We start from the raw sequence: 7,845 nt of genomic DNA on the forward strand, positions 1-7,845 counted from the left end.
GAATTTTCACTTCAGACACAACAATATAGAATACTACTTATATATATATGCATCTATGAAATTTTTGTAGAGTTTTGAGCACCAAAAAAATTTAGATTTATGCTAATCCTGAGAAGCTTAGAAGGAGTAGAGAAGAAAGAGATATTCCAACCATTTTTTTATTTTTATTTTCTTTGAACCCCTCCTTTTGCCACTGACCAGTGGGTCCGTCAATCCAGCACTCCAGCAGCGTCAGCTACTCCCTGCCCGGCTGTCTCTTCATCTTTTCTCCTCATCACTCCTCACTCTTCCGGTCTTCCCCCCGGATCCCCTTTCTTGTCAAACTCGCCGGGGACGCCGCCGCTTGCCGTTGCAACGCCAGCCATTGGCACCGGCGGGATCCGCCAGCCGTCGGTCCGGATCGACGCTCACGCCTCCGGCTCCGACATGCACGCCCGTTGAACGCCGTCGTGAACCACCTCGCTTCTCTGGTGCGCTCTTGCTCGTAGGTAGTTTCCTAGCTCGATTGTAGCTCTTGCCGTCCCTTTAATGGTGATTCCTAGCGCCGGCGTGCAGGTACGTCTTGAACCAAGGTCGCCTTTCTCGGTTCCGTCGGCCGCTGTTGCGACGCCGCCGCGGTCATCCTCCTCCCCGAGCAGCTCTAGGGGCCGTGACGGGCTCCGCGTCGTCGCGTCTCCTCTGGACCACGAACTTGAAGCCGTGGGTCCCTCCTACTTCTTCCTCGACCGCTGACCGCCATTGACGCCGTCCGAAACTTGCTGCCGTCCGTCCTCTCGCCTCCCTGCTCCGTCCGACCCTGCCAGGAACAGCAAGGTGAGGAGCCATCTTTTCCTGCTGCTGCTGCTGTCCGCTGTTGGCTTGCTTTGCCGCTTGCTGTTGTTGCGCTGCTGGATGGTTGCTTTGCTGCTTGATGCTGCCGGTTGTTTTGCTTGCCGCTGCTGCTTGCTTTTGTTGCTTGCTGCTGCTGGCCTTGAGCTACCGGTAAATGAGAGAAAGAAAGGAAGTTTTACATTTGTAGAGGGATATGGTCGTATTTAGATACACCTAGAAATGGCCATGTTTCACTACCGTTTAATTTTGTTCGTCGTACCGTCAGACTAAGGCTAGTCTTTCCTGTGCATAAAAGTTTCAGAAAAATGCACAACCTGCTGAAATTGGAAAATCCATAAAAAAATCATTCCAGTTTCTGTTTGGAGTAGTACTGATATGGAGTTGGCTGGTTTAAATTGTACTGTAGCAACGGAAAATATGAACATAGTCAATATTATTACTTGGATAGCTCAAGGGTGGATGTTTCTAATCCTGTACATGGCACCTTGGACACATTCTGCAATGAATTTTGAGGCCTGAAATTGATGTTTAAGAAAGTGTTAGAATTTAAGGACACCTGCATGCTAAATCTATCACAAAGCTACAGAAAAAAGTAGATGAACAGATTATATTCTTTTTGTTCATATAGAAGTATCTACTGGCTTGAAAGACTCATCCTGTAATAGTATAGATAGTACAGATACGAGGACTTCACTGATGGCAAACTCAGCTCAAATTTGGGTTGTTCATAAATCATCAGATACATAGTTCCTTATCCATGTATTTCTAACAAGAGATTCTATGCAACTGAAGTTTAAGTCAGTATTTTTATTGGTATATGATATTAGTTTTACCATATTAAAAAGCATATGCCTTAGAAAGAAATATGAAACCTTAGTATTTTTGTTCTTCTTTACCAAGTCACTGTCCAAGCATCTTCCTCCTGCATATGTTGGAAACTTCACGCTGACTCATGTTATTTCCAGCTTAAACAGGTGCATCTTTGACCAAGTATAGGACGGGCAAATGTCGCGGAAGGAATACTGATGGTTTTTGAAGACTGACTATGCTCCCTCGAGTACTGCGCAGCAACAAACTCAGGTCAGTGTGCATTAATATCTACAATAGTTATGTGGTTGTAATGCAGAACTGAACATATTTTACCTTGACATGATATAATTTGATCCAGTGACTTCATGTGCTAAGGACTTCTTTGTAGACTATGTTCTTCGTGGTTATTAATAAGGGCTCAGATCTTTTTCGCTTCTTTGAATTCTTGCTTTCGTCCTTGCCCTTGCCCTTACCATTGTCATTGTCCTTGATGGCGAGAATCTTAATGTTCCTCTTCGCGGTGGCTCTAGACAAAGCGACGTAAAGCTGACCGTGAGAGAAAATCGGGTCCGGTAGGTAAACCCCGACAATGGGGATGGTTTGCCCTTGCGCCTTGTTGATTGTCATGGCAAAGCTGAGCCTAATAGGGAACTGCTTCCTCTTGAACTTGAAAGGGAATATATCGTCATCGGATGGGCAGAGAGGTATCCGAGGAAGGAACACCCTCCTACCAGCATGTTGTCCTAGCACGATTTCTGCGTCGATGGCGTTCCTTTGGAAACCCCGGACCACAAGCCTTGTGCCGTTACACAACCCATTAGCTGGATCAATATTTCTCAACAGTATAACCGGGCAATTTATCTTTAGTTTGAGCGCATGCGGAGGCAGGCCATTGGGAGTCAGGTTGTTGAGGAACTCGGGGGCATAGTAGCCATGTGGATCATCCTCTGCACTATCAAAACTGTGGTAGATCTTCTCTTCGCCCTGGAAGCGCTCTATCATGCGTGTGTTTATCTTATCAACGTTGTCATTCTTTGTGGAGAGGATCGCTCGAGATGTCATGTAATTTGGATCGGCCATGTTGTCATCTAGAGCAGGAAATACATGGTCGATTAGCTTCTCTAGGTCAACGCCATCTCCTGTTGGCGGCACACAAATATCTTCGGGGAGCCTTATGTTGCCTTCCTCGTCGGTTTCCTCGGTGCCATTGCCTACCCTTAGCAAGTAATCTGCGAACCACGGGTCGTTATGCGCCCTCATGTTGGTGACGAGCCTTAGCTGGCGCATGCCCTTCCAAAGGTATGAACTCCGCAGGGTTGAATCGATTATCTGACTCCGCAGTTCGCCGCGTGCTTCAGGATGTGCGTGCTGTCTGGGATGTTCGAGTACACATAGTCGAAAGGATCAAGCTCGATAGATCCCGTGTTGGAGTCTACAGGCTCATCGATGTCAGTGTTATCAGCGTCGGATCCTGCAAGCATTGTCGAGACATAACATGTCACGATAGGATGCAGAACATAAATCAATAGTATAGAGGGACGAGCACGAAAGGCGCCTGGGAGTACCTTGATCGGCAAATAGGTAGTACTCATCATCCATGAGGTCACCGGAAAGTCCATTATCATCCATGATGCCGCTAAGGAAGGTGTCCATTTCAGCTGCAACATTGTTGAGCTGGTAAGTAATGGTTTAGTGTGAGTGGTCACTGGGAGGGGAGTAAAAGATGAGAGGGTTACCATCGGTCCCAATGGTGTAAGACGGCATGCTCGATGGAGGGGACGAAGCCGGTGAAGCAGCTCCTGTGGGCGGTGTTTCTGAGCTTGTTGCTGCTCTGTTCACATGTAAGGTACTTGGGTGTGGAGACCTCTGCTTAGCTGCAAAGCTTGCATTACGACGCTCTAGCAACGCTGACCTCTCACCTTCTGCTACGCTTTTCGTGTGCGCTCTTCGTTTTGCGGCACCCCCTTGAATGTTCTTTACCACCATACCTCGTTTGTGAGCTCGCTCGCGAGCCCTACGCCGTGCTCTGGTCTCCTGTTTCTGCTCATGGGCTTGATTCTGGTTGTCGTGTATTCCCTGATCATTGGTTTGTTGCGAGGCATTTATGAGTTCGCCGGGAGCCTCATTATTGTCCAGGGTACGACTAAGGTACTCGCCTGCATGGTTGAGGAGCTGGTAAATACTGGTCCAACGCACATGGACATAACAAGTAGAGTAAAGATGGGAGGATTACCGTCTGATTCGAAGCTGTAACCAGCCTTACTCGCTAACTGGGGGGAAGGAGTTGAAGCGGCGGGGTCTCTGGCATGAGTGGTCGACATCAGGTTGGGCGTAGCTAAGGTAGCTGCATCTGGGCGCGGCATTGCGATGGATTCAGCGCAAGGGATGTTGCGCCTAGCCGCGAGTATTGCGTTGCGTTGAGTTAGCATCTTCTGTTTCTCCTTGGGTGGTATGTTTTGCACACGTGCTCTTCGGCGGGCATTTGTCTCTTGCTTCTCCTCGACCGGCATATTTTGGTAGGACGCCCTTCTGCAGCTATTCCTCTCTTGCTTGTCCTCGACCATCATTTTTTGGTAGTCCGCCCTTCTAAGGGTGTTACTTTTTTGCTTCTCCTCTGGTGTCATCCGTTGCCTGGCTTCTCTTTGACATGCATTCCTCTCCTCGTCTGTTTTCTTCTTCCTAGCTGCTCTGCGGTGTGCATTGATTTTCTCCTTCTCTTCAGGTGTTAATCTATCCCGCCGTGCTATGTGTTGTTCTCGCCTTTTCTGTTTTTTATCTGATGTAATGATTGCATTTGAAGCAATGTGTTCAGGATCAGTGTGTGAGGTGTTGAGTCGAACCGCTATATCTGAACCAATATTATGCTGAATGCCGCTCTGTGTTCCTTGAAGTGATACACGTTGATCATAGTAAGTGGCTTCACGAGAGTGACTTCCTGAAGAACCATTTTGTGGACCACTTAGGTTAACAAATGTATAAATGCAAGCTGAAATATTTTCATGTGTAAGGTCGATACCGATTGACGTTTGCACATGTTGTACTGGCTGAAAGGCTGTTAGATTGCCGGCTATGGGAACCATCATAGCCACATGTGTGCGCACATTGTCATCATCATCGGAAGACGAAACACTGTAGTTAGTGGTGTCCGTTTGTTCGCGTATGAAGAAACCAGATGGTGGCCGGGGTGTATTGGTGGGTTGTGATCTTGGTCTCCTCTCATAATCAACAACTGATAAAAATGAAGGTAGGCTAAGCTCTGAAAGCTTATTGAAGACCTTATGTCGAGACATGTGAGTGGCATGCACATACCTCTTTTCCCTTTATCATACAGATGCCCTCTGTCTTGTGACATCTCTATGTCCTATAGAAGCTTTATGTTCTTATTACCTGCATTATTTTGCATTAGAAAAATGATTAGATGCTTACTGTAATGGATGCTTAAGTACGGGAACAAAATGCAAGTAAGTTACTGAAACAATATCATGTGTTCGTGACACTTTCTCCAATAAGCACTCTTCTTTTTCAGATGAAGTTAACGAAGGAGAAAAGGAAAGAGAACACTCATCCATACATGAAAAACTGGATATGGAGCTGCAAGATCTGAAAAAAGGATTTCAGCAAAAGGAGGTACTATTTTTATTTTCTTATGATTGTAATTGTTCATATAGGAATTTACAAGTTGTGTGGCTGGACCTCGACTCTTTGTTCACATGTACCGAATAATCTTCATTCCGCCATCCATTTTATGTTGCCCCTCATTCCCCTCTTTTGATTACACAATTCAGTAGAAACTCTTTTTTTGGTGTATCTTACCAAACTGACCTAATAATTTCAAGCCAAGGACTGTACTGTGCACTCACATATGTACTAAAAATTGTAGATTCAGAAAATGGGAACAAAATACACTTGTGGTATGAGAATTTGAACCGAGAGTTATGTATAAAAATTTCTTCCTTTTACTTGTGGTTACCATTAGAGCCATTGCTTCATTGCCACAAGTGGAGGTAATACATGCCTCTCTATGTCAATCGGGAAAACGCAAATGGTTAGGCTAGTCTGCATGTTTATATACTTGAACCTAGCTTGTTGTATTTTGATTGTTTTTTCCACAAGCTGTGAGCTGCAATGTTGATCATGTTAGTTGGCAGCCGTTTAGGATGGAAGTAACATAATTTATATTACATCATAAATTCCGGTCTGGTGCTGCATTTCAGGTTCAACTTGAGGTGTAGGTGTTGCCATTCTCTCGTAGCGGAGCGAAGAGCACAACCCTGACTGCACAACCCCTTCAAGGATCACTGGTGAATTTGTTCAAGTTTATTTATCTTCTGGGTCATGTTCATTTTTTATCACAGTAGGATTCCGAGCCTGAGGGTATCGTGAGTGTGAGCATTTATAATGGAGTTGCACAATTATCTATCTTCAGAAGTGGAAATATTAGTTATGTGGTCATGAAAATAACTAATGATACCCATGTTTTAGAATAAATCATGACGACAAATATATTACCTTGAAATTTGAGTATGAGTCGCCTCAAATACCTATCTCAACACACTCATGACCAAGTGTGGCGTACACATTGCGAATTACATGATGTTTTGTTCAATACTCTATGTCAGCAAATTATATGATGTATTGATCACTATCCCGATGTCAAAGTTTGTTCTCTATGTCTCAGCTTGTATTGGGCACCAAATACAGATTGGGGGAATAAGTTGTTTGCATTGGGTGTACTTGCTGGAAAGACATCTGAACTTGCCTATTCATCCTTGATTATGAAACATATTAATTCCCAGAATTTAATGGGCGTATTCTTCATTGAAATTTATGATTTTCAGGTAGCTGGTACATAGCTTAAAATCCTGCATCGCTTAAGTATCTTTGTAATGTAGGTAATTTGCTCAGACATCATGAATGCATGAATGCATTTTGTTTTTGTAGGAACCAGCTGAGGATGGTAAACCTAGGGAACTGTGAAGATGGTGGCAGGAGGATGTACCTGCGGCGTCCGGAGATGGGTGCAGCAACAGCCGGCCTGCGGAGGTGGCTGGTTCTGGCGGCCCTGTCGAGCAACACCATGAGACGGGAGCAGAGGTGCTGGTTCCGGCGGCAGCAGAGGCTGCAGCATGAGACGGGAGCAGAGGTTGCTGGTTCCGGCGGCAGCGGAGGCTGCAGCTCGCACATCTGCTGTGAGAGCGATGTGGCCGGACTGGTTCCGGCGGATGTGGCCGGACGGCGACTATACGTCCAGCGAGAGGAGGAACTGGCGTTTCTGGCGACGTGCGTTCAAGGCTCGATGGAGCTCTCACACTTGTTTTTCTGTTTGGTTTGGCTCGAACGTTTTTTTCTTTGGTTTGGGCATGTACGTCTTTTTTGGTCAATGCATGTAGTGGACGTGGTTCGTGGATTGAGTCGCAACTGTTTCTCTTCGGCTGGTGCGTGATCGTGGGCTGAGTTGGCGATGGATGTCGTTTATGGGCCGTGTTAATTAGCGACGGGATGCGGTCGAGGGGTGGTGGGATTGGTCGAACCATCACGACGACTGCAGATTGCGCTTTAATAGTAGAGATAAGCTGCTTAGGTGCTTTGCTATGCTAGCTAGCTTTGCATCGTCGTACATTACTAGCGGCGAAGGTGAGATGGCGACACATCCACCCACCATTCTAAGAGGTTTTCTCTGACAGGACCAGTTCGCGCGTACGTACGTTTCTGTATCCAATTTCCAACCATAACGGGGAATCCGACAACACATATGTCTATCTTTGTAAAGAGCAGAAAATTTCGAAGTAGTAGTACCTTGGAAACTGACGACGCTGTTCACTTCTCTTATCGTCTAGCTAGGGTCTTCAAGACGTACGCTTGAGCAGAAATTGTTGAAAAACAGAAATGATATTTCTTTCACGGTGTTGAAGAGCTCAACTCTACGTTGCGATTGTTAGAGATAAATACACTTGTGGTCACTGTATTTGAAGTTAAAACACGACACGGTCACTGAACTTCAAAATACGCTCATTACAGTCATTATATACGTGAAGCGGTGATTATACGGTCACTGACTCTCTGTATAGCATCGTATTGCACTCCGTTGACCAGTCAATTGATCCACGTGTTCCCTGCAAAATAAATTGATCCACGTGGTACTCCGCTGACCGGTCAATATTACAGTGGGCCATGTCAGTCGGTGGGTGAAAGAAATAAGTATGA

The 7,845-nt window shown here is 45.7% G+C and overlaps 1 long non-coding RNA gene across 1 annotated transcript; it reads left to right on the plus strand.

Moving 5' to 3' along the window:
• Window positions 1–279: 279 nt before the first annotated feature.
• On the plus strand, window positions 280–7,105 carry LOC123134686 (uncharacterized). Its single transcript, XR_006465699.1, has 5 exons — window positions 280–470; window positions 556–813; window positions 1,797–1,911; window positions 5,168–5,268; window positions 5,856–7,105. It is a non-coding gene; the product is annotated as an uncharacterized lncRNA (long non-coding RNA).
• The last annotated feature ends 740 nt before the right edge of the window (window positions 7,106–7,845 follow it).

The sequence above is a fragment of the Triticum aestivum genome, chromosome 6B, assembly GCF_018294505.1.
Source record: "Triticum aestivum cultivar Chinese Spring chromosome 6B, IWGSC CS RefSeq v2.1, whole genome shotgun sequence".
Classification (NCBI taxonomy): domain Eukaryota; kingdom Viridiplantae; phylum Streptophyta; class Magnoliopsida; order Poales; family Poaceae; genus Triticum; species Triticum aestivum.